This window comes from Euleptes europaea, chromosome 1, assembly GCF_029931775.1.
Source record: "Euleptes europaea isolate rEulEur1 chromosome 1, rEulEur1.hap1, whole genome shotgun sequence".
Lineage (NCBI taxonomy): Eukaryota > Metazoa > Chordata > Lepidosauria > Squamata > Sphaerodactylidae > Euleptes > Euleptes europaea.
This window is the reverse complement of record NC_079312.1, coordinates 123,571,651-123,595,291: the sequence shown is the minus strand read 5'-3', so window position 1 is coordinate 123,595,291 and position 23,641 is coordinate 123,571,651. Positions and strand designations below refer to the sequence as shown.

Below are 23,641 nucleotides of genomic sequence, written 5' to 3'. Positions count from 1 at the left end.
CTATAGCAGCATGTAAACAATCTGTTTCTGTGTGAGTAACCCCAAGGGATAGCTTTTGCTACTGAAGCTTGTGAACAGCCTCTACTCTAAATTTTCTGGTATGAATATCAACACGCATATTTCACTTTGCATACCTCTTTCCCATCCACTTGCTCCTCCTTAGAAATGCATGTATCAAGACACACAGCTTAACAATCTCCCAACCCCTCGCTGACACCCCTATTCTATCATTTTTTCGCATGCAGTCTTTCACTTAATCTCAGATTCTAGTCGGCCTTTTTTGGATGCCTATGTGCACAAAAGAAGGAAGGGAAATGTGACAAGCAGGCTGGATAGGCCCAAGCAAGGCAAGGACAACAGGGATGCTGGCCAGGGTACCTGGCTGCTGGTTGCCCCTGGTGGCTGGATTTTGAGGAGTCACAGAATCATAGAGTGGGAAGGGACCACCAGGATCATCTAGTCGAACCCCCTGCACAATGCAGGAAATTTATAACTACCCCCCACACCCCCAGTGGCCCCTACTCCATGCCCAGAAGATGGCCAAGATGCCCTCCCTCTCATGATATGCCTAAGGTCAGTCAGAGAACTTCCCGTAAGGTGATCATGGTCCAATATCCACACCACTGAGCATGGTTGCATCATGGCCTCCACTGTCCTGGGGAGAAAGTGTGTCCATAGATACCTGTGAGCCTGGGGGGGTTGAGGCTGAGAGGCTAGTGGTAACGTGGCACTGTGGGGGGGCAACTGTTGGGTCAGGCCTTAAAGGCAGTAATCTAGCATGCCTGGGGGTGGGTGGTAGAGGGGATTGATACCTTGTAGCTGGCAAGGGGACTGTAAACATGGCCCAGCAGGGTCAATAAAGATGGTGTATTGGGCCCTACCCAGACCCAACCTAGAGTGTTGATTCCACGCCATGGAAGGTTGTCCCCTCCCAAGTTTGCTGCGACTGACTACCCTTCAAGTAAGCCAGGAGGTAAGCTACCCTGTGCACAAGTGGATAAAACGATTTTGTGATATTTCCCCCCATTATTGCTGGCTATGGAAACACAGATCTGACAAGCAGTTATTACCAATTTTCCAGCTCCTTGCCCCTTCCTTTGCTATGCATTTTCCATGGTTTCATTTTACAAGGGTGTTTATAGACTCGAGAGGTGGGAGAGGGACATTTGTCTTCTGCCCCATGGCGCAGAATGATAGGCTGAAGTACTGCAGTCAAAAACTCTGCTCACGACCTGAGTTCGATTGCCATTTTGAATGCATGGAATACTGCACAACAATTACTAAATGGGCATTAACTGAAATGATGTGGTAAACATATGTTGTTCTGTTCCAATGAGCAGACAGTCTTCAAAACAAGAGTTGCCAATCAGTGTAATCATTTTTTCCATAAAGAAACAGCACACTGGGTGGATTTCTTGTGCCCCACTGTATAAAATGGTGGACATTATATTTGTAAGGCATCTAACAATGGTAACACTGCAATTATACAAACATATGCAACACATTTTTGTAATACATTTTAAACAATTGTGTTTTTTTTAAACTATTTAAAAGGGTAATCTGGTATAATTGACAATGCTGATAAAACCCCCACAATGGTCATCTGTACTGTCTTTCAAAAGCCTCCCCTAAATCCCTACTGATTAGAAGCAAAGCTGAAATCAGTCCATCTAGATATGAAGACTGTCCAAATACATCCTAAGAGCTTATTTAGAAAGCTCTCTTTATACAGAAGAAAACACTGGCACACTATTTGGGGAAAGCTCATCAACATACAACACATGCCTCAAGATCACGTACTTAAATAAACAACCGTATTGGAAACAGTCTGGCCAAACACCCACACACTAAAGCTTACAAAGTAATATATCCATCTAAGTAAATGTGAGATGTTTTGAAAGATGGGAGTTGTGCTCTCTTCTGTTCTCCATGTGGTACTTTGCACCACAGTGAATTCAAATCCTTCTGTCTAACCAAACACTGCAGTTACCACCGCAGCATTTCAGCTTGCTAATATTAGAACATCGATGATGCTCCAAGTCCACATTGTGCCTGAGCAACAGCTGTTTCCCTCAAGCAGATGGCGAAAGGAAAGCATACGTCAAGCAGTGAAGAACCATGCTTGGCCATGTGTCCTCGCATAAGATTCCAATTTGTTTTCTGAGCTAGCACACATGTTAAGGACTGCATCCTGGATGCAGTCTACTTTGGTTCCAATTAGTAGACAATTCACAAGTGGCCAAGCATCTTTCCTATACATTGGTTCTAGTGGGCATAGATTTTTAAACCTATATATAAGCTAGTATTGAATTTCGGGGTGGGGGGACTGTCTGTGAAGACTGAAGTCAACAAGGGTGTTAATCTTTTTTTAATTATTTCAAAACATTCATTCATTTCATTTTCATTCATTCTTGCAGTCATTAGTTTTCACTGCTGGTCGATTTCAACAGGAAACATCTCTGGCTGTGACTATTTTCTACCCAGTTTGAATGAAATTCTCAAAGAGAAGGCTGTGAAAATAGCCAACTTGGAGCTCAGAAAATCGGTTTAAGGGAGCACATGGGAACTAGCAAGGAGTTGTGGTCACAGTGTCAGACTAGGATCAGGGAGATGCAGGGTCAAAACCTGACTCTGCCATGCTGAATTACAACTAATAATGAAGCTCTAGGCAATGCATTCTCCTTGACTTAATAGAGATCTGGGATTCCTTTCTCATTACCAATGCCAATTTCTCCACGCCTATTACCCCTCTGCATATCACACCTAATCCAATCATGCCTGCTAATGTCATTTACCTGCTTTTGACATTTACACTGTTGTTGTGCGTCTAATTCTTTCTTCTCTACTTAAGGATAGATGGAATCCCATTCTAGCTGTATCTGAAGAAGTGAGCCGTGGCTCATACCCTGCCATAAATTTCTTTTCTACTGACTCTGCCATGGAAGCTCACTAGGTGACCTTGGGCCAGTCATGTAGTCTCAGCTCAATGTACTTCACAGGATTGTTGTTGTTGTTGTGAGCTAAAATAGAAGAAGGGGAGAATGGTGTTGTAAGCACCTTTGGCTCCTCATTAGGGAGAAATGTAAACACAAAGCTTTAGACGTTAAATCGCCCAAGGCAGATATCAACCTGGTCAGTGCCTTGCTGAAAGAAGACACTGATATTTCTCAAAAGCAAGATACAAGTATAATATTATTTATGAACAGAGAGGATGCAAAATCAGAATTCTGTGAAATTCAGGGAAGTTTCTGTAAAATGCATGTATATTCTTGTTCACGCTCCAGCTGTTTCTGCAAATTACACGCAACTGCGTGTCATCTGGAAACACGCCACATTCATATGCAGTATTGCCAGTACCACACACTGTCCAACAGTAGTGAGTATAGTAAGAGTGGGATTGTGTAGGGTTGTGCTGGCCATGTAGTTCCTGTATGCACAGATATATGTTGTGCTATCATTCCCTCTGCTTCAACCAGACATGCCCAGAGAAGGGAGGGCTGATCTGTGGCTCAAAGAAAAGCCACAAGTACAAACAAACTCAAAGGGAAGGCATTTGTAATACATAAGAAAACTGATGCAACCTTAGAAGAGCAATTCAACTGTTATCAGTTTGATGAAAGCCAAAGCACATTAATACATTGCCTTTAACCATGAATATGAACATCTGACAACTCACACAACTGGTCTACTTGCATGAGTTTTGGATGGCCAGGTAAAAATGGCAAATTATCTAAGAGTGAATTAGCTTTCCAAGCAGAGATACTGCAGGCTATGGGCACAGGTCTTGGTTGAGGGGGAGGGCAAACACTCCATGCCAAGTGGAACCAAGAGTGGTTATTGACCTCTTTGATCAACAGATGATGCCATTTGGACCAGACTATACCAACTGTCCTAAATGTGATGTCATGGTGCTTTCCCAAGCCATATTGGGCATTATTTTTAGGATATGAACTACTACTACTACTACTAACTTTAAACTCCGATTTGGGGACAGGGTAGGGAGAAATACTTCTACAAGAGAGACTTTTAGAACCCTGTGTGATGATCTGAATAGCCAACAAGCCAGAGAATGAATAAAAACCTGCCAGGCACCCTTTATCATGGTGGCAGTAGCCTCTCTAGCAGTCCATTTTAAATGTTCTATTTTTTTAGTGGTAATTGTTTTTTACAATAAAAGGGAAACCCAACCCTTAAAGATGATACAGGAATGAAAGGTCCCCATGCCCTGAACTGAGAGATCTTGGCAGACTTTCTGATGAGTTCCTTTCTTCATTAGCTCAATTTCTCCCAGGCTTCCTTTTGCCAGGATCTCAGATTGCCCAGGAGTAGCACCAAATAAACCAAAACTGAGAATACAAAGCCAAAGCTGCATCACAGCAGACTCCTGTTCCGCATCTAGCTGTGTTCTGAGGGAACGTGAAATTCAATGCTCGCAGTGCGAGAGATGGAGATCTTTTGCAGTGTTTGTGATGTGCAGAAACCACAGTGTATACCAGATGTTCTTTAGCAAAACATTGCCTTTTATTTAGGACATCATAGCCCCGCAGAGTATAATGGATATGCTTTGACTCAGATATTCCAATTCCAGAGTGTTCCTTTTAGTTCTGAAAAATTGGCAACACTTTGCATGCCGTACTATAATAGACTCTTCCTTGGATTTTTCTGGGCCTATTTCCCCATTCCAAAGGGACAAGATTCATACTGCTAGATCACCTGTCTGCCAGGTATGGGTTTAAGGTGTGAGAATAAGTTATATTCCTACTCAGGAATAAAAAGTGTTGATCAATAAGACCTGTTTTCAAGAAAGTATGCATGGGATCAGGCTTTCTAATTCTTTCAGCTTGTGGTAGCCATGATTTTTGACACTGCCTGCCCATAACACATCACACCTACTGTGACCTCATATGAAGAGAACACAAATCTGCGGAGAATATCAAATGTTGTAAGTGGTTTCCTTAGTAATACAGTGCTAGCTACTATAAGGTCCGTTACACAAGAACATAAGAGCCATGAGGGCCCAGTGGTCCATCTAGTCAAACATCCTGTATCACACAAGAGCCAATCAGTTGCTCTGGACAGCCAACAAGAGGACACAGAGGTCAAGGCCATCTCCAGTGTTGCTTCCTAGCACTGGGTTTCAGAGGTTTACTGCCTCTGGATATGGAGGCTCCCATTACTCACCATGGGTACTAGCCATTGATGGGCCTATCCTCCATGAATCTGCCTAAATATGCAGTTCAGGGATGATTCTCATTCTCTTGCACAATTGTTGACAAGGCAGAGCCCAAACAACCAAATAATTCCAATGGAGAGGAAGGTGGGACTGCGGTTCCACACTTTGCTTATTCAAGACAACAGAAATTTTGCCAGTCACGTTTCAAAACAGTTAATGCCTCTCTGCCACCAGAACACTAAATGCAGAATTATCAGTGATCCGAGGATAACAGGTATAAAATAATTCAAGTGATATCTAATATTACCTGAACACCGGTGAACATTGTGAAAGCTTGCGTATAACTACCTGACTTTAATAAACCTGGTTTGTTTAAACTACAGTTTCTGTAACAAACACCAGTTTGTCCACCACACATAAAAAACAAATCCCAGTTTTGTCTGTTGTGTCTGATGTTTCCTCTCTTCCTCTCTATAGAGAGAATGCCCTCCTTCCATTGCTGTCTCTGCAGCCAAGTGGCTCCAAAATGTGGTGCTACTCAAAACTGTGATTTATGAATTCAGCCACAATTAGTGCAACCCTTAGTTAACAATCCAGCTCTAAATCCTGGTTTGATGCCAGCCACCCAACCCTGGTTTGCTACACTCTCTGCATTCAAATATCAAAACGAAACGGAATTTGATCAAACCACGGTTTACTGTGATGACTGAATGCAGCCAGAGTGCCTTTCCCCACTAAAGAAGCCAATCGACAACGCCGTAATAGTAACAATCTTCAGCTACACTGGATGTTCTCCTTCGTGGAAAAACCTCTTGCCCCGCTGAAAATATGCATTTAACAAATATCCCTTGCATTCACAGCAAAGCTTTTGATGCAATCAATGTGAGATGGAGAATTATTTCAGAGACTAAAGCAGTTCAAGAGATCGCTGTAATACCAGAATCTGGATGTATTTCCACTCTTTAAGGGACGGGTGCTCAGGACTCCACCTATACATCCAATCATAGTGGGAAAAGGAAAGAGATAAAAATCAACGCAGTCTGCAAGCATCTATCTGCTTGCTCTTCATCAAATGACTAATCTCCATATATACACAACCTTTTCTCATGTGTTGATGTATAAGCCTGAACTTCACTGAGAATCATCTCGGTTTAAGAGATGGCTGCATGTGTTTTGCTTCCTGTCAACAGTGTATGTCAACAAAGCGCACACTTTGGAGAGGAAGCAAAGCCTATGCAAGAGACACAACCAAAGTTACTTTAGTTTAATCCCAGATAGCTATTGTAAAGTAGGGCTAGGATTATTTCTTTTATAGTGCAATCCTAATCAGAGTTATCCCCATATAAATCCACTGAAATTGAGGGAGAACCAGTTGAAACTGAATCTGGGGAAAAACAGAGGTGATGCTGGTAGGATGGACGATTGCATGGGCTTACCACCAACACAAATTGATGGCATGAGAGCCTGCTTCTCTGACTTGGTGAAAAACCTGGAATTAACACTGAACTCAGTGTTGCTCTTAGAAACACAAGTCAGGGAGTGGCTAGAAGTGCTAGGAGTGCTGAGAGGCAGCGTGGTGTAGTGCAGTGGTTTCCCAAACTGTGCTCCAGAGCCCTTGGTGCTCCGCGAAACATCTCCTAGTGCTCCATCAAAAGATTGGAAAGAAAAATACTACTGTCATTCCATTTAGTATATAGGTGCTAGGTGAAAATTAGTGTTCCGTGACAAATTTCTCTCCTGAAAAGCGCTCCATGACTCAAAAAGTTTGGAAACCGCTGGTGTAGTAGTTAGGAGCAGAGGAATCTAATCTGGAGAACTGGGTTTGATTCTCCATCCCTCCACATGAGCGGTGGACACTAATCTGGAGAACCAGGTTTGATCCCCACTCCTCCACATGAAGCGTGCTGGGTAACCTTGGGCTAGTCACAGTTTCCTCCGAACTCTCTCGGCTCCACCTACTTCACAAGGTGGCAGTTGTGGGGAGAGGAAGGAGACTGTAAACTGCTTTGAGACGGTCGAGAAAAACAGGTAGAAAAACCAACTCCTCCTCTTCTCTTATCTATATGGAGTGTGCTAGCCGGCCCCCTATCTTGATCATGTTCACCTTGCCACACTGATCCATGCCTCTGCAACCTTGAGGCTAGATTTTTGTAATGTGTTATACATAGGGCTGCCCTTGAAGACTGATCACAAACTTCAGATGGTACATTCAAGACTACCGACGTGTTTACACCACTATGCTGATACTCCCTTGGCAGCTTCACTGGTCACCTATTTCACAATTCAAAGTGTTGGTTGTTACCTTTACAGCCTGGATCCCAAATATCGAGTGGACTGCCTTCCCCATATCTTCTGGGTACAGCAACTAAGGTCATCAGGCACCTCTCTTTTAGTGGCCCCCTCTATTTGGGAGACCCATGTGTGTTTGCTTTCAGGGGCAACATGCACACTTTGGAATAACCTGCCAGATATAATATGGAAAGCTCCCACACTCTCTTCCATTGCAAAGCAGAATCATTTTGATGCACCTTTGGCACAAGTAACTAATGAATATCTCAGAAAAATATATTTATTTGTTTATATTTTGTAACTCTATCATTCAAAAAGTGACTTTTGATTGAACCCGTCTTGCAGCTGCTCTAGAGTACAGTCATTGCCCAACTCCTGTATGGGGCTGAGATCTCGGGTAGGGATGATAATACAATATCAAGCCTGGAGATAATACAAAATTCCTTTTAAAGGAGAATTTTGAACTTGCCTCAGGACACTCCAGCTGTCCTGCTGCGAGCCGACATTGGCTTGCTTTCTATTAGGGCCCATGTCGCCTTAATTAATTATTGGGGAAAGTTGAAGAATTCTCCCCCTAGTCATCTCTCTAGGCAGTGTTTTATCCAGCTCCAGAAAGACACCTTTTGGGTTGCTAGTTATCACAGGCTTTTCTACCATGATCCAATACTTGTAGGCCTTTCCTTTGGATGGATTTAAAACTCAGGGTCAGATGTTTACTATAGATGCCACCATAGATAGGGGTATCATTATTAGCTCCAGATTTCCCCCAGGGTTTAAACTGCTAAAAAGAGATCACAGCAGAGCTTCTCATTTGTCCAGCATCACTTTCCACAAATGCAGAGAAGCCTTTACAGCCCTCAGATTTCAGACTATGACAACTGCCATGTTAGTGGGCCGTTATCAGCACACACCAGTTGATTAACAAGTATGTATCTGTGGAGTCCTGGAATTGGAGGACCTTCCTCATTACGTCCTGTCTTGTGGCCTTTATGTCCTATCTTGTGAAAGCCAGCATAATGTAGTGATTAAGAGCGGCAGACTCTAATCTGGAGAAGCAGATTTGGTTCCCCACTCCTCCACATAAGCCTGCTGGGTGACCTTGGGCTAGTCTCAGTTCTTTCAGAACTCTCTCAGCCCCACCTACCTCACTAGGTGCCTGCTGTGTTGGGGGGGGGGGAAGAGAAGGCGATTGTAAGTCACTTTGAGACTCCTAACAATAGAAAAAAGTAGAGTATGAAAACCAACTCTTCTTATTCTTCTTACTCAATTCCTAGAGCCAGGTTTCTTGCAGCCATTTTAGCTAGACTAGCCTTGTGGCAGACAAAATAATTTTTATCTTTTAACTGATGAGGATCATTATATCACCCTTATTATGTCATTGGCAGCCAAGAAGATTCATGCCAAACTCTCGTCTTGATGTTTATTGTGCTGAATCTATGTTATGTCCTGGTCCTGACAATTTTAAAATTGTTTTTAACCTTGCTGTGTTTTCTTTCACTGTTTACATTATTGCTTGGACAGTTACTTTTGTTATATTTTTATGGCCTTTGGCCTCACACAATAAATTTTATCTACCTATATTTTGTAAGCCATCTTGGACATTGTTGGCTCAATTTCTAACCACCAAGACTGGTCTTCAGTATTGTCACTGCAAAGCAGCACACAGTTAAGAAGTAACACAGAAGTAACACATGTACAATAGCACAAATGGCATGCCTAGCGACATTGTTTAGACATTCGAAGTGTGTACACTAGATGTGCACAGAAGTAAGGCCCATCCCTAGAAATCCAGGAGAGGAGATGAACATGCGCAGGGAACCCTGTACACATACGCTCCGTGCACGCAATGGATTCCTGTTTTTTTGCAGAATTGCTGATCGCTTATATGTACTTGTACTTTGTGTATATACACAAGTGTCTAAAATGGGGGCAGTGGGGCAATCCTGCTGCCCTCTAGATGCATGTGTATGTGTTCTGAAGAACCAAACTTAGCTTGAAAGAGTTGGTCATCAGTGCTGGTCACCACCAGTGTGGCATAGTGGTTAACAGCGGTGGTTTGGAGAGGTGGGTTTGATTCCCCACTCCTCCACATGAGCGGCGGAGGCTAATCTGGTGAACCGGGATGGTTTCCCCACTCCTACACATGAAACCAGCTGGGTGACCTTGGGCTAGTGACAGTTCTCTCCAAACTCTCTCAGCCCCACCTACCTCACAGGGTGTCTGTTGTGAGGAGGGGAATGGAAGATGATTGTAAGCCAGTTTGATTCTTCCTTAAGTGGTAGAGAAAGTCGGCATATAAAAACCAATTCTTCTTCACATTTCCCACCTTCTCAACAGTCTTTCCATCAGCATCTGTGTTATCAGCCTGAGCGACCACAGAACCAAGCGCTTTGTCCATTTAGTACGTCATTTAGAACATGCCTCTGGAGCATCAGAAACACATAATAATGCCGCCTACAGCATCAATCATGCTCTTTTCTGGGCTAACATCTAAGTCATGGAACTATGTTCTCTCTGATATGGTATCCAGCTGGTAATACATTGTTACAAATGAAGTTAAAGCATCGAGTGACACCTAGATTCTAGTGTTTCTAGATACACGAAATGTATCTGGTATCAAAGAACAAAAAGGAAAAATATTGTTGCTCATGTTTCATGGTTTCACCCTTTCATCCATAGTATTCAAGTTAAGGTGTAAATCTATTTAGAAAAAGCCCAACTGTAATCTAAAATAGGTGTGGGAGACACGAGGCATTTAAAGTGAGGGTGAGCTGACTTCAGCCTTGCATCATCTAATGGTTTTGGTGTGTTTTTTACTTGTGTTCCCTCAATATTTTTTAAAATTTACAAAGCACAAGTACATAGTATGGATCTCTCAAATTTAAGGCCTAGCAAATCTGCGTGAAGTGATCCTGAATGTCCCTTGTTGCTTAAGAGCATTAGATCTTGTGCTTTTATTTTTTAATTTATTATTAAATTTCTATCCCTCCCCTCCTTGACCATGGCCAGGCTCGGGGCGGCTTGCATCCAGTATAACAGACATAATACAAATTCAGTTAAAAACAATATCATAACACGTAATAATTTACCATTAAAATCTCTAGCTTTGCTAGCTCAGATCTACGACCACCTTGTCCAACACATTTGTTTTTGGCAAGAACTACAGCAACCGGCAGGCACTAGGTCAGTGGCCCTCAACCTTTACAGACCTTGGACTCACCGAGCTGCAAGCATGTGATAGGAAGCCATGACATCAGAGTAACATGACAAGCAGAAGGAGAGCCAGAGTTATGAGCTCATTGGTTTCAAGGCCAGGATCGTGGGCAGTAGCCCCAGAGAGCTGGGGGCAGGAAACGCAAGCTAAGCACCAGGAGAGCACTGTAGTAAAGAACAAACCGAGGGTCAGAGCCATGAAGAAACCCTTCCCCACTACTCGGTGACCTCATCTTGTCATTCTAATGTGACTCACTGTATGTGTGCAAAGAGGCATGAGAGAGCACTTGTTCTCTACACATGTACAATAGCAGAGAAGAAGAGTTGGTTTTTATATGCTGACTTTCTCTACCACTTAAGGAAGAATCAAACCGGCTTACAATCATCTGAGGTAGGTGGGGCTGAGAGAGCTCTAAGAGAGCTGTGACTAGCCCAAGGTCACCCAGCTGGCTTCATGTGGAGGAGTGGGGAAACCAACCCGGTTTTCCATGTTAGAATCCACCACTCATGTGGAGGAGTGGGGAATCAAACCTGGTTCTCCATGTTAAGAGTCCACCACTCCAAACCACTGATCTTAATCACTACATCACGCTGGCTCTCTAGGTTTTGGCAATCCATCTGAGGATGTTAATGCAACCCCACTGTGGCAATGAGAAGCTTGAAAATGTGGGGGAAGTTGTGAAAGGGTCAAGTCCAAGGAGGCAAGAAATACTTTACTTACATTACATGTTATAAAAGTCCTGATTTGTGATCTATTTACATGAGCAGTATACCATGATAGACAAATACTCATGGAAAGTCCAGTGAAAACTTTTTGTGTGTGAAGCTGGTCATACTGCAGAAATCCCTCATTGTGGAAGTCTCCACTACCATCTTCTATGAACACATGCTAACACATTATGCTGCTCACACAAACAGACCATCCCCATGAATTGTTACCTGGGCAAATCCAAACTGGTCAGGTCATATGAATCAGCTCCCAGTCTAAGAATTTGGGTAGAAAAGTCTACCTACTGCATTTTATCTCATCCTTCCTCCAGATAGCTCAAGGCTATTCAGTTGAGAGAGAGTGATGGGCCCAAAGTCACCAGGTAAGCTTCATGAACACATGAAGCTGCCTTATACTGAATCAGACCCTTGGTCCATCGAAGTCAGTATTGTCTACTCAGACTGGCAGCAGCTCTCCAGGGTCTCAGGCACAGGTCTTTCATATGACCTACTTGCCCGGTCCCTTTAACTGGAGATGCCAGGGATTGAACCTGGGACCTTCTGCATTCCAAGCAGATGCTCTACCACTGAGCTACAGCCCCTTCTCATGGCTGAGAAGATGTGAACACAGATTTCCCCAGTCCCACGCTCACTACAACATAGAAAGCTCGGGTTTGCTGGCAATTTAAAAGACGATCATATAATACCTTCCGTGTGTCTACCACTTCTGGTTTGCCATATTAACCGAGCTAATGTACGAAGTAGGTTAATTACACAAGTAGGAGGTACTGGTTTAATTAACCTAATTTACAGCAATTACTGTAGGATTCTGCAGCACAATAAGCCTGAAATGGATGCTCGAGTGCTGAATTGAGTTGAGCACAACAGACTTAAGGAAATAAAAACATGGCACAGCTCTGGTTTTATCTGTAAAGGACTCCCCACATGGAAAAACAAAAAACAATATGCTCTGAGTTGCCAAGGGGATGTGAGGTGGCAGTCAGCCAGACTTGCACACCTCAGATTTTCCAGCTCCCATCGCTCCCCTTTATGTGATGTGATAAAAAACAGTTGATCTCCTGAGCTCCCCAGACAAAGGTCAAATCCTACTCACATGTGCCCTTTGAACCTATGAGTAATACAGCTACCACTTGTGGCCAACAGTTGTGACTCAATTGAGACGCAGCTGTTTCCATGCTTCAGTCATCCCCACCATTCTTTGTGCACATGAAATAAAAGGGCACTTCCATCCCTGGAGAACAGAGCATACTATATTCCCAAGCACAAAAAGTGACTGGGTTTTGTGGTCAAGGGCTGGGATGGGGGATCCAGTACATCTCTAGCTTTGCTCTAATTGACACAATCATGCCATATGTGTAGAAGAAGAAGAGTTGGTTTTTTATATGCCGACTTTCTCTACCACTTAAGGGCTTACAATCACCTTCCCTTCCCCTCCCCACAACAGACACCCTGTGAGGTAGGTGGGGCTGAGAGAGTGTGACTTGCCCAAGGTCACCCAGCTGGCTTCATGTGTAGGGGTGGGGAAAGAAATCCAGTTCACCAGATTAGCCTCCGCCGCTCATGTGGAGGAGTGGGGAATCAAATCCGGTTCTCCACATCAGAGTCCACCGCTCCAAACCACCGCTCTTAACCACTACACCACGCTGGCTCTAGAAAATGAGTGCATTTTCTTGGCAGGGGTAGATGAGTATTCCAAGAAACTCAAGTTGTCCAGCTCCTTCCCCCTTCCCTGAATAAAAATCATCGTACTATTCCATGTTACGTTGATGGGCCTTGCCACTGCTTAACAAGGAAACCAACAGATCTTCACATAGGTTCCTGTAGCCAAAGCTGTGTAAACTCTGTGCTAAAACAAAAAAAATCCCAAATTCTGTGCCAAGAGGAGCTACGTTCTGCACCTTGCGTTGAGTATGCTATTCGGGGTACCCAGCAACCAGATGTAAACACAACAGATCTGGCAAAAAGGGAAGACCAGGGGACCCTGAATTCAGGATGGCAGCATATTGTGTAACAGAAAAGTCGTCTGCAACACTGGCCATGAGAGAGGACAGAAGGCTGCAGGGTTCTGTCTGGAAAGCAGCAGGCTCCGAACCAGTTTCCCTCTCACTGACTGTCTCGTTGCCTTTGTACAGCAGGAGGGACTCAGTAATGCTGATCTGCAAACCAGGCAAATTTGCATACTTTAAATTGTTTTGCATATTGATTTTGCTTCTGCTGGTTATGGGCAGGGGCAAAGAACTCTGTGTGCCACTGAAGATCAGCCCCTCCCCTCCCCAGAAACTGCAGTGCAAATGTTTGCAGATTTCAGAACTGGAAACCTGAAGGCCGAAGATTTTCGGGTGCTAAATTCTGCACTTAATCTGAAGGTGCACAGGCCCTGCTTCAGGGCTGGCACATTCACACTTTTAAACAACACTGGAACAAATGTACACAGAACACACGTGCTTGGAGGTATCTGCATCAATCTCACTGTGGCAATCAGCCACAGATGGGGATATGTCTGGTAGCAACAGAGGTCATGCAATTTTGGCAATCCACTTTTCAGCCTCTGATCGAAGGGACTCCTCTTGTATGCTTCCTCTACTTCCAGGTTAATGCTACAGCATTAAACCAAAAGCACAGAATTCAAGATGTAGCATAGCTCCTGTGGACAGTAAACCAAGGAGGATGTTTTTGCAATGTAAAACCGCTAGTGTTTATGGGCAGCTTTTAAACTTTCCTGTGCACTGGGAAACAGAGATTCAGTTATGCCTACACCCATCAGGCCCCACCCCATCACAGAAAAAGAAAATGTAACTGAAAATTGGAATTAAGGATGGAATTAAAGCCAGCTTGTAGGTCTGACAACACAGACATCTCCAAAATCACTGACAGGAGCTCCCTCTTAATTTGTGGCCTTCCTGATCGTTCTTATCTTAATTTATGGCCTTCCTGATCGTTCCTATCTTGAAAACAAAGACACCACACAGTCTAGGGAAAGAGACACACCCTGAATCTTTCGCTGACTTGCACGTCAATTGTCAGATTGGGAGGGCATCAAAACATTGTCAAAGAAAACAAACAGGATGGAGAGAGGAGACCTTTCAGCCGCCAACAAACTCCACAAGGCTGGGGCAGCCACTGCTTTCCTTCTCTCTCCAGTAGACTGTGGAAAAACCCAAGACTGCCTGTTTGCCTCACCCACAGACAGAAATGATACACACAAGAGGCACATCGCCACAAACGCCACGGAGATGCAGGGCCTCTTCTTGTGCACCAACGCCACTCTCCAACACACCTCCGTTTGTCCATCAAAAGGTTAAAAAAAACAAACAGGTTTTCCAAAAAAAAAAAAAAAGAGAGAGAGGCAGACATGCTTCCAAACATGACCAAATGCAGAGGCATTCATGCATACGGACAGGAGTGAAACGAAGGGATACCAATGGGGTGGCGATGACCACCGAGAAAGAGAGATGGAGAGGCAGCCTTCTTCACATGCACTGCAGCTTCCCCTCTGTGAGAAATCTGAAGAGTGACCTACTTCACCAGGACGGCGTACAGATTTTTTTTTGGGTGAAAGGTTGCAACGTGCTTAACCGTAGCACCGCTTCCTTAAGGCAGATGCACCCAGAGGAGGAAGAAGAGAAACAAACAGCAGGCCTGCCTCCCCCCCCCCCCCCGCTCCCCTGGTTATCCCAGCTGGGGCGTCTCCTCTGAAGCAAAAACAAGTCCATCCATCTCAGGGGGGGGGGTCTGTAGCCTGAAAAGCCATTCAAGATCAACCCCCCCTCCCTCGCCAATCCAATACCAGGCAACTCACCAGCCTTAGCGGCTCAGCGCCTGCACCGTCCTCTCCCAGTCCCAAGGCAGAAGCACCGTCCCCGGCCGGGGGGGATCTGCTCTGCAAGGCGGTCCCACCAACGCCGCCAACCTCCGGGTACTTCCTGCCAGCCACGAAGGGGGGGGTGTCTCGGATCTTGGGGCAGGGGGTGGCACGAGCGGGAAACGGGTGCGCCCCCCCCCCACCAGCAGCAGCAGCAGCGTCCACCTCCCCCCACGTCCGTCCACCTACCCTCGAAGTCGGAGATGATCCCTTCCAGGTGCGCGTTGACCGCCGGGTCGGACATCGCGGCGGCTCGCGCCCCCCGAAGTTCCCCGCCGGGTCCCGAGCGCCGCGCGCCTCTCCCCGCGCGCCTCCGGGCGGCCCCCTGGCCACGAGCGAAAGGGGAGGGCGGGACGGCGGGCGCGCGCAGGCAGCAGCCCCCACCCCTGGGCCCGTCCCGCCGACAGGCGCGAATGAATGGGGGAAGCCGCCCCTCCCCGCCCCGCCCCTCCCCTCGGCTCTGGGCAGCCCCGGCCTCCCCGCCGCGCACTGGCTGCGCCGCACGCCCGTCAAGCCCAGCCCAGGCGTGACCCGGCCTCCCGTCCCGCAGGGAGTGCGGCGCTGCCCGACGGCTCGGCCACCCCGACCCCGCCTCCGGAGCGGCTGGAGCCCGCTGGTGGCCCCGGGGCGGCACCGACAGGCCTCCGGAGCGAGCGAGCGAGGGTGCGGGAAGAGGCGAACCTTTCCTCTTATCCCTTACAAGCTCCTTGATCAATTGATCTTGAGCAGCGTGGATCTAGTGTTGGAGGGATTTAAGGACGGGAACAAATCTGGCCGCTGACGACGGAGCCTTGGGGTCCCTATCGCTTAGTAAAAAAGGCGTTATGTCAGTCACAGAGGCATTGGATTTGTATATTAAAAGGGGGGGGGGAATATAGTGCGATCGAAGTTCCTCGTAAAAGCGGCATCCCTAAAGGGCATGGGCGAATGAGTCAATCGAGCCAGAAGAGCAAGGGCAGATCCTGTCTTGAGTATGGGATATTCAGAATTCTGCCCTGCATTACCATAGAAGGGTTAGCATTCAATCTAGCCAAGCAAAAAGCTCTACAAAGACGGAAGAGGCGAACCGGAGACGCACGCCAGCTCCCTGGAGCCTCTTTGCAGTGCCTAAGGGGGTAATAATGGAAAGGGTATGGCAAGGACGGCAAATGGTGATAATGGAGTGCTTCTGAGCACATACAGACTGCCTGAGCGGGAGTAAGCACAACCAGCCACTCCCCGTTATGCCTTGGGTTCGAGGCGTGGAAGTCCCGGGCGAAAGGATATAAACGAGCCTGTGGGCCTTGCTCAATGAACACCTGAAGCTGCCTTCTACTGAACCAGACCCTCGGTCCATCAAAGTCAGTATTGTCTACTCAGACCAGCAGCGGCTCTCAGGCAGGGATCTTTCACATCACCTACTTGCCTAGTCCCTTTAACTGGAGATGCCGGGGATTGAACCTGGGACGTTCTGCGTGCCAAGCAGATGCTCTACCGATGAGCCTAAATGATGGACCCATGAAATATAGTGGGATATAAACCTATTAAATAAAAACAAATAGTCGTGGGAAGCATTCCTCATTCCTCGCCATACCCTTAATCAAGTAACTCATACTCATTTCTGCTTTACTGAAGGTGTGTGGGAGAAGTGGGGTCTACAGCTTAGCTTGGTTTGTGGGCCTGGGGCCAAGTCCACATTCTGGCAGACAAGGCAGCACAATTTTATTTGTCACCCTCTTCAGCCAAGAAACTCAGAATGGCATATTGTTGCAACAATAACCCTGTGAGGAAGGTTAAATTGAGAGAGCTGCCCCAGGTCAAGTTGAAAATCAAAAAGCACCATAAGCAGCCCCCCCCACTCCGCCAAAGGACCCTTTTCCTGGTAAAGGAACAAAGATGGGTCCTTGAACAGACGGCCGTGGGGTGGGGCTTAAGAGAGCTAGAGTCCAATGGATCAGGTACTGCAGACTATATCAGAGCCACCCAAAGGGGGCCAGGTCTGGAAGAGAAAACCACAATGCAGAACACAACACCTAACCTAGTATTACTGCCCTCTCTGTATTCCCATGCAATGGCCCTCCCACTTCTTTCTCCCCTTTCCCCTACTTGTTTCCCCCCCCAACCCTATTTTATGCTCGTCCATCAACATCTTGTGGCTTCCCCACGCTGGTTACGCATGGTTTCTCTGAACCTGGAAACGACAACATAATCTGAGAGCCATGATCCAGGGCACCATTATTGTTCTTAATATTTAATGTTGTAATGATTGATTTGGTATTTATGGTTTTAATTGTAATAATTCTGTTGTTAGCTGCCATGAGTCCAGCTTTACTTGGGATAAAAATATAAGAAATAATAACAGATATATTTTAGAATATGTGCCATTTCTGAAAATAAGATTATTTATTTGTTCTTTATAGTCATAAATTAACACAAATAAGGAATTAATAACTGACTACTTGCTTAACCAAGTTAAAAAATCTTGCATACAAACAACTCTTTGACCCTATAACAGTCAATGGCACTTTCTGTTGGCGTACAGATAGTCATTCATAATAACATGCTTTGCTCACATTTTCGACATACTAAGAACATCTGTGAATAATTTATAAATGACCTATAAAATCTGATATAAAGTAGGCTTGATTTCTCTGTACTGACACAATCTTTCCACCACTGGCGAAACTTTCCATGTTTAACAGCCCATGTTTTTATTAATAGCATGACACAGAGGATTTTGGAGATGGGGTGGGATTTCTGTTTAAACTGCTATCAGAATAGTGCCCCCAGCAGGGTTCTGTTTAATCTGTTAGGGGGGAAATTGCATGTGCACACTTTATAAAACCAAAAAGAACAATAGGGGAGCTTTGCTTGCCTTGAACGTTTCAAGCTGCTTTTGGCCTTAAGCTTGGAACAGCTAAACCCCAGCTTATCACAGACCTTTCTTTTTGCAGTCCGCATCTGTTTGCAGCGAAAACGTCTCCAAACTATGTGGACATAATTTATGTCCCGAATAAGTCTGGTTACATCTTTCCAACAAAACAGACTCTAGGTGCTACAGTTTAACAACCAGAATGGCTTCTGTTGCATTGCTGGTGTCGGTTCCTTAGTACTGACTTTCTGCTGTTTGGTCCTCCAAGCAGCACAGCTCCCTCATTCACAAACCGAGTAGGACTCAACATCATTTGAGAGCAGGAGTCAAGTCATTTGTGTTTTGTTTTACCAAAACAAAACAGAGTGGGTGGCCTGCTGCAAACTCAACACAAATGATTATGCGGGCTGTGTGACCGTGGTCTTGGTATTTTCTTTCCTGACGTTTCGCCAGCAGCTGTGGCAGGCATCTTCAGAGGAGTAACACAGTGTCCTTTAGTGTTACTCCTCTGAAGATGCCTGCCACAGCTGCTGGCGAAACGTCAGGAAAGAAAATACCAAGACCACGGTCACACAGCCCGGATAACCTACAAGAACTGATGAACTCTGACCGTAAAAGTCTTCGACAATATTTTCAACACAAATGAGGTTGTCATTCAGACTGAACATGATCAAACTGAGTTGAAGCTAGGGTTGCCAGGTCCCTCTTTGCCACCGGTGGGAGGTTTTTTGGATGGGGTTTGGAGGATGGGGTTTGGAGAGGGGAGGGACTTCAATGCCATAGAGTCCAATTGCCAAAGCAGCCATTTTTCTCCAGGTGAACTGACAGAAAGAAAGTTGATTCATTTGAAATGTGGTATTGGAGGAGAGTTTTACAGATACCGTGGACCGCCAAAAGACAAATAAGAGCGTTCTAGATCAAATCAAGCCAGAACTTTCCCTAGAAGTTAAAATGACTAAACTGAAGCTATTGTGCTAAACTGAAGCCAGAACTTTCCCTAGAAGTTAAAATGACTAAACTGAAGCTATTGTGCTTTGGTCACATTATGAGGACAAGATCCTCTGGAAAAGACAATAAATAATGCTAGGAAAAGTTGAAGGCAGCAGGAAAAGAGGAAGACCCAATATAAGATGGACTGACTCAGTTTTCTGTGGTGGCACCTTGCCAGTGGAATGCCCTCTTTCTTGAGGCTCACATGGCACCTACTTTAAAGTGCCAGGCTAAAACATATCATTGTACCCAGGCTTTTAATTAGGAGTTCTATCTGACCACTTTTTAAATTGTCTGCTTCTGCTTCAGGCTGCCTACGTCCAGTGGCTTGTGTTTAATGGCCTGTGTTCTAATATTGTGTTTTTTTTCCACTGTAAGCCACCTCAGGCAAGACTCTGAAGAGGTGACACAGAAATATTCTAAATAAATAATGTGTGTGTGTAAAGTGTTGTCAAGTCGCAGCCGACTTCTGGTGACCCCTTTTGTGGGGGGTTTTCATGGCAAGAGACCTACAGAGGTGGTTTGCCAGTGCCTTCCTCTGCACAGCAACCCTGGTATTCCTTGGTGGTCTCCCATCCACATACTAACCAGGGCTGACCCTGCTTAGCTTCTGAGATCTGACGAGATCAGGCTAGCCCTGCCCATCCAGGTCAGGGCTAAATAAATAATACATAAATATTATAAATATTATAAAAACCTAAAAAAAACTTCACTCAAGTCAGTACACAAATGAGAGACTGATCAGACCTTTCTGAAGGAAGTGTTGGATGTAAGGATAGTGAAGAAATACAACAATCCAGCTTTTTTATATGGAGCCAGGATGACTCATGTCCAGCAATCATAACAGAGCAGCTCACATCATCAAGATTACAGAAAGTCACAGCCTAAAAGCAGAAATGCCCACAATGCATCTCAGAGGGAAAAACTGCAATAGATAATTACTCAAGTACCAGATAACAATTTTGTGCACATTATACATTATAAATGTATCCAGCAGTTTTTAAACTAATGTTCCTTATCACAGTACAGAATGAATATAGTTCCCTTTTTCTCCCTCTTTCAAAATCTTTATCTAATTTTGGGCAGCCTTTTTCAGCTGCAGCCTCAACAAGGGACCAGGAGGAGCTGCCTCATGCTTAAGAGTATCCCCTAACCCAGGGGTGTCAAACCAGTTTTTTACGAGGGCCTGATATGACATAAATGTCACTTGGTCAGGCTGAGCAATGCCTTGCCAGACCAGATTGGGACCGGGGTGGGTGGGGTGGCTGCCTTGATTGATAAGCCCGCAGTGGGCTCACCTGCCCAGAACCAGGGAGGGTGGCTTCCTTGGCTGGTGAGCCTGCAGTGGGCTCACCAGCCCAGATGAGGACTGGAAGGTGGCTAGCTTGCAAAACCAGATAAGAGCTCTCAAGGGGCCGGATCTGGCCCACTGGCCGTATGTTTAACACCCCTGCCCTATCCCTTATGCTTTCGATAGCTGTTGAAACACAAGCCAGCTATGAACATTAATAAACATAGACCCCTCCACTAAAATGTTTTATCACAGAGTTGATACTAGGTGGATTTAATGAGCAGATGTACAGTGTCATCCTAAACAGTTACACCATTCTAAGCCTGTTGACTTCGGTGGACTTAGAAGGGTGTAACTCAGTTGAAAATGGCACTGGTAACTTGGTGCCATTTGATTCCCTCTTGCTCTGTTTATGAGCTTCTCTCTAGTAGGCAATATAGGGAAGGACTGGACTAGATGGTCCCTTGGACAGATCCAGCACAGGCAGTTCTTACATTCTTAAGTTCAGGGTCAGATTAGGTGAAATGGAGATCATGGAACCCTCAGAATCTTCTAAAGGTAAATTTCTGCACAAGGCCCTGATTTGGATTGGAACAGCACAGAAAGGCATTACTCTTTCCACACTTAACAGGTGAGGACTGACCCCCTTAAGTGAGGATTAAACCCCCTCTCCCTTTCCAGCAGAGTAGCAAATAATCCAGTTCATGCCTGAAATTTACTTTTAAAAATGCTCAAATGATCAGATCCCAACTCCTTCAGTCTATTTTAACCATCAGTGAATATCCAGAATCTCTACCAAGCTTAAAGAAACATCTGGGGGTGGGGAAATAAATGGGTACTTGTATGTTTGAAGCACTGAGCAGTTATTTTAGAATTTGCATTTGTGGCCCACCCTATTATTAGTTGTGAAACAAACTTTTTCCCTAGTTGTGGGGACGTGCATAGGATTCAGGTTGCACATCTGACTGATTTCCATAGTGGAGAGTTAAACAAATACTTAACTTTGGTTAGATGGTTCGTTTAGTTGTTCGGTTTTTGGTTTTTTTTTAAAGTGCCACAGCATACAGAAAAATTGCTACTACACCACCAAGAATCCCTGTTCTCCCTAAATATAGAGGGAAAGGAAGTAAAGTCAGTGAAAGGAAATTAAGCCTACTTTTTCTGCATGTTTATTTGGGAAACTGACACCCCTGTTTGCAAAAACTGGGAGACAGAAAGGAATAACAGGAAAAAATTCCCACACCCTTTAGAGCCTGGATTACAGAAGAGAGAAAGCTGTATGGCTATTTTTGTTGTTGTTGTTGTTCTCAATATAAGATTCATTCATCTTGTGCCCATCTCAATGTATTCTTTTAAAAATGCCACCTCATTTGCAATGCTCAGTAGATTAACTAGGTAGAAATGCCAGGGAAATCACAAGAAGACCTGTCGTTTTAGCTTAGAAAGTATCCCCACATCATTGCCTCTGGTTGTCACCTTCTCACTGGCCTCCAACGTATTAATTCACACATACGCACATCCCATCTTCATGCAGGTCATGGTGTCCAGTTTTTAGCATTAAGTTAATTGGCAATGTTCTGCTTCTGTTGATTTAAAGAATTCCCCAGAAGGTTTCAGATATGCAAAACAAAAATACTGTAGTCCTCCAATAAGTGCTTCATGCCGCGAGAAATACAAAGACTGCAGCTTATCTGCTTTATTGGCCGTGTTCCAAATGCACATGCATGCTGCACCTTTGGGGAAGCCAAACTATATCACTCTGTGTTGCCATTTTTTCCAGGCTGTGCCGATCCATTGACTTTCCCTGATTGATTCTTTACTACTACCACCCCAGGGGAGAGAAGCAAAGTACATTGGGAAAGCGCGCCATGGAACAACAGCACTGCAGGAACCCCCATTTACAGTAAATATCTGCTGTTCACTGACAGACAGTGCAGAATGAACTGGTAGAGTTCTGATGGGAGTATTTTTTTATGCTTCCTCATAGAAAAGCTCTTTGCTTGTAGCAAATTATTGCATGAGGAAAAAGATTGTGCTAAACCTTTTCCCCCTGTATGTGCTAGTTTGCTACAGGGAATTTTTCGCATGGGGGAGCATTAAAAAAAAAAGCAACCCCCCCCTCCCTGTAGTCTGAAGCAGTAAAGCCCAACTGCTATCTCAAATCACCATCTCATTCTTTGTATCTTGCAGAATAGCTCTAAATGGCTATGGTGGTTGCCTTTGGGAACATAAGATAATTAAGGAATAGGGAGGGAAGGGGATGACTGGAAATGGAATGGCTTTCTACCTGTTGTCAGTGATTGGTCAGTGACATCACTGCCGATCTGGCACCTTCTCTTTGCGCACATCTGCCCTGCAGCATCTGAGTCACTTTGCTTCCTGGCAGACATGGCAGAGGCTGCGAGCTTGCGCTAACTCGAGAAGACGGCTAAAGCCTCACAGTGGCCCTGTGCGTTGCTTCCACTGGGTGACGTCAGCCCAAGCTCACTTGCATGTGAACTGTCAGAATGGATTTGCATCTTCTGAAAGCAAATCAGTGCAAATCGAAGAGCAACAACTGCAGAGAAGTCAAAGCATGCCTTTTCAATATACATTCAAACCTAAGCAAGTGACAGTGCAATCCTAAACAGAGTTACACCCTTATTTATTTATTTATTTAAAAAAAATTATGCTGCCTTTCCACTCAATCAGGGTCCACAAGGTGGTGAACCTAAAAACAAACAAACAAAACATTTAAACCAAAGCAGGCAATTGAAGCAGGGTGTCCAACAATGACGGGAGTGTAGGAGAAGGCAGCCCTTAAAGTATGTTGGTTGGTCCCAGGCCATACAAGGCTTCAAAGTTTAATACCAGCACCTTGAATTGAGCTCGGAAGCAAATTGGAAGCCAGTGTAGATGGAACAAGTTTGGAGTGATATGGTCCCTATAACCCACTCCAGTCAACACTCTGGCTGCAGCATGCTGTACCAACTGTAGCTTCTGGACAGTCTTCAAGGGCAGCCCCACACAGAGTACATCGCAGTAGTCTAAGCTAGATGTTACCAGGGCATGCACTATAGAGGCAAGATCTATTTTGCCCAGGAAGGGTCACAGCTGGCTCACTAACCAAAGCTGGCGAAAGGCACCCTTGGCCACTGCTGCCACCTGTTTATCCAGCAGGAGGCCTGGGTCCAGGAGCACTGCCAAACTATGAGCCTGCTCCTTTAGGGGTAGTGCAACCCTGTGCAGAATGGGGAAACCATT

The 23,641-nt window shown here is 45.1% G+C and overlaps 1 protein-coding gene and 1 non-coding gene across 2 annotated transcripts in view; both read right to left on the bottom strand.

Moving 5' to 3' along the window:
- SEPTIN9 (septin 9) overlaps positions 1-23,641 on the bottom strand; it is a 207,025-nt gene that overhangs the window by 136,607 nt on the left and 46,777 nt on the right. The window lies entirely within an intron of this gene.
- On the bottom strand, positions 11,914-11,985 carry TRNAS-GGA (transfer RNA serine (anticodon GGA)). The gene has a single exon. It is a non-coding gene; the product is annotated as a tRNA-Ser (tRNA).